Below are 6,494 nucleotides of genomic sequence, written 5' to 3'. Positions count from 1 at the left end.
ACGTTGTTTGGTAGGTGACATATTGTATTCAACTATTGTGGAGTGTGCATACTTGTGTATTGTTTTTGATCTGCCATTATTGAGAATATAATTCTGTTTTGTTTATCAACTCTCGGCTCTGACTTGTTCTTTGGGCCATAGCCGGCGTCCGCTTGCGTGCGAAAAAGGACCACTTCTGAATTGTCCACGCTTTCGTGGTGCGGTTCGGGGGGCCGATACTTCGGCCCTTGGAATTAGCTCGGCGATCGCCTCCCTAATTAACGGGACCTGTGTGACAACATATCTCCCGCTACTGCCATGCCACCTGGAAGCCGCCATATAGGAACCAGTTTTTCGCACCATCTCAACTACTCGAATATCTTCACCGGTATTCGCCAAGCCGTATGGACACTGCTTTTTACACACCTAACAGCCGCACTCCCGTTCGTTCACCGTCCCCTCAACGCCGTCGTTCCCCGTCACCCCAACCACGCTGTCATCCCTCGCCGCCCAAAATTGCACCGTACCCGACGAAAAACTAGATCGTGCAGCTGCCGGAGGTGTTCCTGGATCAACTCTGTCTGAATCAAATCCTGCATTGACACTTCCTACGAACAAGAATGTTTCGATGTGCACGTGGACGCTATTTTGGCAGCCCTATTCTATACTGGCACTCACGTGTCCATAATCAGTGTTCATCTTTGTCGCCACTTGAACAAAACTATCCACGCCTCCTACTACAGAAGCTCTACGTGTTTCCAATGGAGGAACTTAACTTCATTAGGATTGTGTCAAATACGGAAATACAAGTCCTTAAGTGTACAGTTCTGTCCTTAAATCCTTAACGAGGGTCTCGTACTGGCAGATTCTAGCCTTTAGGTTGTATACGAAGAAATATTGGTCAGCTACCAGCTCGTGATAAGCTCACGTGCTAAATGAAACCAAACAGGTTCGTAAAGAGTGTGCCACACCCGCCGTCGTGGTTTAGTGGTGGTGCTGGCGGACATTCCCATGTAGAAATTCACATATATACCCAATAAAGTGGGTGAGAGGATAACCGCGGTGGTAGCTCAGTGGTAGAGCATCGAACGCGTTATTTGAAGGTCACAGGTTCGGTTCCTGCCCACGGCCAGTTATATCTTCAGCCACTTTTCTTTCTTGACACTTGGAATAGAATTCTGTCTAATAACTTTTCTTACACTTTTCATGGCATTATTTTATGTTAGATCTCAATTATACTGTGTCAAACACGAAAAAACGAGCCCTTAGGTATGCAATAACTGCTTCCCATCTGAAACTTGGCTTCTTATTTCAAATTATACCCGCGCATCCTAAGAATGTTTCTAGATTAGGTGCAGCCAGGGCAATTTTCAGACGTTGGGCATTGCTATGTGAGCGATAACTTATTTTTAAACCCCTGTCTATAGTTTCACACAGATAATTTCGACCCCACGTCCACTCTTGACAGTAGTTGATTTGAATATTCTGAAATGTTTTATTCAATTGATCAAGCTCTAGTTTGCTATTCCATAACATGTATATATTCTCTAGAAAGCGAAACCCCATTCTGACAAGTTTCCAAAAACGCGTCTTCATCGATTTTATGAAGCTATATAGACTGCATTTATCCATGAAATGTTTCCTAATACGAAGGAAACCCAGGTGAGAAGAAAGCTATCATAAGCCACCTCTGCATTTTCGCATAAATAATTACGGAATATTAATGTTATTTTTGCGAAATAAACCTGATCACCTTTGCTAAGTAAGCTATTGGTACTTGAGCTTACACACGTTTTATACCACATTGTGCATGTGCATCGTCTTCATTTCATAGACGATTGTTCAAGGTCATTCACTCAGTGATATCACAGAGTTTTTGGAAGGGTCTGTTCCCAATGCTACTGGTATTCAAAAGAAACTTAAATCACTGCGGATATTTAAAGAATTATTCCAGCATAGTTTAATGAAATGTATGTTTCATGCACCTCAATATAAGAATTGTTTCTAAATTAGTTATACAAACAAAACATACATGTTTCTGCCGAATATCAGAGTACAACACTTGAGAGGAAGCTTTACAAACGAAAGAACTTTTTCATACCAAATTGTATAAACCGAATTTCTTTATTCTTTTTCTCCTTGAAAAGAAAAAAATGGTGCGTGTCGATACGCGTGCGTCATAATGCCCACAGTGTATTGAGCACGAGAGCAGCTTTGAAGCCAGAAAACTTAGAAGTGCGTGTCTTACAATAGTACGTGAGATAACAATCGTTCAGTTTTATTTTTTTGGTCTCAAAGCAATTGTTCGTAGATGAGAATAATCAGGTAAAATATGTGAGTAGCTGTAGTTTGAAGTTTGAAAAAACCTCCATTTGGGTTTTAACAATACGCTAAAGGTTGGATGGTGGCAAATGTGGAGGGACCTACACTTTTTCCCACCCCTAAGCATATGATAAGAAGCTATTCTTGGGCTCTGATGGCATAAAACACGCCATTGGTTCTTTACTAATTAAAGCTCTCTTAGGGCATATCTGGAGCGAAGGTAGTCCAAGAAAGTTGTACTCGTTTTACACGGTTAAAACTATGAATTGTACGAAGAAATTGAATAGAACTGACAACCGCCCGTAAGGCGTTTGCCAGTTCCTTTTTCGTGATCTTTCCGCTACCTCTCCAGATTCCGCCGAACAATTTGCAGTATTGTGTGTTTATCTACTCCAAAGTGTACACCAATGCACCTTAGTGTTGCTTATTTTTTGCTTAATATATAGCTGAAACGATTGAGAAACCGCCCTGAGAGGGAGTTATACTTATGTTTCATTTTCGGCAACTAATAATTCTTTCAGAGAAATCTCTATAAAGTTCTTCTTGGCTTCATGCTTTAAAGGGGTGCTTTTCATTTCTCTTACTAGATTATTCTAGCACATTTCAAAATTCCGCAGAACCGATGCCCAGTAACAATAACATTTATAAACTATTTCGTTTATTTTTGGCATATAACTGAAATGCGCGGCAATTCCTTGTTATGTTTAGCTTGAACGGAGGTTTCGTTTCAAATCTACTTAACGGCAGCAGGCAGCACTGGTACTAGATAGACGGCTGTAAGGTAATATACGCTCCTAAGTAGGTACGCACAATTCGATGTTGTGTCAATTGGCTACGAAGAACTTTAAATGTTTTTTGTAAAACATGGAAAGCTTAAAATATCGCACTCGTTGCGCTGCTACCGGGATTTGGCACCTCGTATTATTTCATTCATCCACCAAAAATATTTCATTTGCTAAGGTGGTTTGACTGTTCTTGTTTAGATAAGTTTTAAGTGCAGTAGTAGTACACTCGACTGATATGCATGCTTTTTTAGCGTGACTGAAGCAAGAACTCTGCTTGTTGGCCCTATTCTGTGCAATAGCTGCAACGAACACCGGTGTACAAATGCGTCGTCAATACTTGGGGGTGATGTGAGCTCGCAGCAGCTACTGCTGCAGAATATCAACACAACCTACGCACATACAATAATCAATTTATTCTAAAGCTCTCAGCTTATGCTGTGTATGATGCATCTGTGGTCTTCAAGGGTGGCTAAAGCGCTTTCTATAACTGTGGACTTAACCTGAGATCACGAATGAAGTTGGCAAGATAACCATGTAAAAGGCAACATATGGTGATACGTAACGCTGAGTCACTTTAAATAACGGCTATCTCTTTTACTGCAAGGCAGTTTCAAGAACGTTTTTTTTAATCTACCCCCGCGGACATCAGCAATCGAAGCTATATTGTAACTCCGTGAGTGATGGAAGCGCATATGTATTGTTAATTACGTTAATATTCAGCCGATGGCGTTCATTCCATATACCACTCATGTCAGAAAAAAAATTATTCATGCAGCACATTTATTAACAACTTATACATGTCATTGTTGAGGGATAAACGCTGCCCAAGAAACACTACCTATTTATCTTTTTCAATCTCCACAAGATGTTGTATAGGATTTGGGTGCACGTTAAATTAGCCCATGTCATCGAAATTTCAGCCGCCCTCCAGTACGGTCTTTTATAACCATATGGTCGCTATCACATGTTACACTCCACATAACGATCAAATAACAAAATGTTAAAAAACTTCAAATATATGTGACTGCGGTTTCTCACTTGTACGCCGTGGTTTCTCCCTTGTACGCCGTGGAGTTAGCCACGTATCGAGACTGAGGGTGTATAACGAACTGTAACAATTTCAACATAGCAGGTATTGAGCAATATTTATTTATATTTATTTATACATATACCTACAGCGCCCTCTGGGGGCATTGTTGTAGGGGGTTTACAAATTCAAAGTACATTTAAATCAGTGGAGACAAGTCGAATTGCACGGCACTCAAAAAATGAAAACAAATCAAAAACACTTAAATCACAGCATACAATATCGTTATGTGACCACATATTCCTTTAAAAGGGAAGGAAACGCTGTGGAAGGGGCGGTCACAATGTTTTTTGGAAGATCGTTCATTCGTGAATAGTTTTAGGAAAAAAGTATTTGCATACGTTGATGTTCATCAGATATATTCACACACTTTTAAAGGATAGTCCCGTCGTGATGAGATGTATGTTGGTGGTCTGATGTATTTGCCTCTATCGATCCCAATTTTGTCGTTTATTAGGTTGTAGAAAAGGCATAGCCTGATATATTTAAGCCTAGAGGATAGTAACGGCCAACCAAGTGAACTAACAATTTCGCTAGACCTTCTGCTGAAGTCGTAATCACCCGTCACAAACCAGGCGGCCCGTTTCTGCATGCGCTATATTGCACCAATATTTAACTTTGCGGCCGGGTCCCAGGCAGTGCAGTATAATACACTGTGGAGTCTACATCTGCTTGTAATTGGTCAACCTCAACCAATATCTTTCAATTTAATAACTATCACTGAATGTTGTCAAAAATACCACTTATACATGTTATAATTTTCCCCCTTTGACAATAAGGAGTTACTTTTTTCACTCCTATTTAAAACCAAATATGAAGTATTAGTTTGACACCGAACTATGTTCCTACACTACAGCAAAGTGGCCAACTAACACTGTTGACAAGTGAACCGTCTAAATTGTTTGCCTGCATAATCAATATCGAACTGCTTTTAGAGCTGAAAACTGCCCACTTACTGTCATTTATTTATTCATTTATCTATTTTATTTATTTATTTATCACTGCTGGCCTGAATTTTCAGGCCATAAGCATGAGAGGAAGGGTAACACTGATTAAAAACGGACTTTAAACAATAAAGGAGAGGATTTATAATATGTCCGAAAAAATGTCAAAATGCAATTCCATGTATGCTTAGGGTAAAAAAGCCTCCGACAAGGAATACTCCCGTGTGTTGTGAATATCTGTTCATTTCATTTCCTTTCTTTTGCCTTCCTTCTGTACCTTTTTCTTCTCTATCTCATTTACTGTGCTTCCTTTCCGCACCGCACGTGAATGGTCACCAATGAAACCTACAGCTTGATTAGAATGCCTGGCTTTCTCTTTCAATTCTCTCTCTCTCACTCACAAAATAGAGCTCTCCTTTCTTCGAGTTTAATGCGTACGCACTGCGCTAAATTTCGGTAATAAATCTAGCTATTCAGCTGGCTGGAATGTGATATATGCACTGACAGTAATTTTCGTTCAATTATGGGGAGATTACTGACAATTATTTCATAGTGGTAAAGTTCTTTCATGTGCTCATTGACGCAAGCCTGAGCGTCGGTTTTCATCAATTATGGAAAGAGAACGTGTGCTCTCTAACACGCTTATTCTTTATCGTCATCAGCGTCATCGTCATCGTAATGGTGTACAGTCGTTAACATGCATCGATATCGGCATTCTGCAGACACGGTAAACGCACAGCCCTGATTCTTTAGGTGCTTCACCGCTAAAAAACATTTTGTAAAAACTGCGAGTTATAAAAATCGAGGCTAAAAATCGATGCAGAAAGAACCATGGTAAACAATGCTCACACGTATTGATTTCCATATCTTCGGCTTTCACCTGAAGTTACTGTTAGCTGCTCTCGATGCAAACCGCGCCGTCATGTTCTGTTAATAATAAATATTTTATTAGGGTTAAACACCAGACGCTAATGGTAAAGTTTATTTGAGCGTTTTCGACAGCACTCGTGTTGAGGCTTGAATATAGGGCACGGCAGCGGAGATCACTCGATGGCCAGCGCTGTCCTGCAGCCATCAGTCTACACCTTGAATGACTTGTACTTTGAACATTTCACTTTTCGTGCATAAATTAGACCGAATGATGAGTTTTCTCTTGAACACACTGACAGCTGCCCTCTTAAATGTCACAACCACACGAAATCAAGTGGAGCTGCTTCCTCGTTTATGCACCAAGTTCCCCCTTTCCCAATACGCCAAGCCCACGCTGGCAAAAGAGTATCAACGAAAGCTCTTATCAACACATTGGCATCACACAGCAAGGCATTCAACGAAAAAAAATGCGGCAGATCCCACGTACCTGGGTATTGACATTATGCG

Source organism: Rhipicephalus microplus, chromosome 6, assembly GCF_043290135.1.
Source record: "Rhipicephalus microplus isolate Deutch F79 chromosome 6, USDA_Rmic, whole genome shotgun sequence".
Lineage (NCBI taxonomy): Eukaryota > Metazoa > Arthropoda > Arachnida > Ixodida > Ixodidae > Rhipicephalus > Rhipicephalus microplus.
This window is presented reverse-complemented; position numbering follows the sequence as displayed.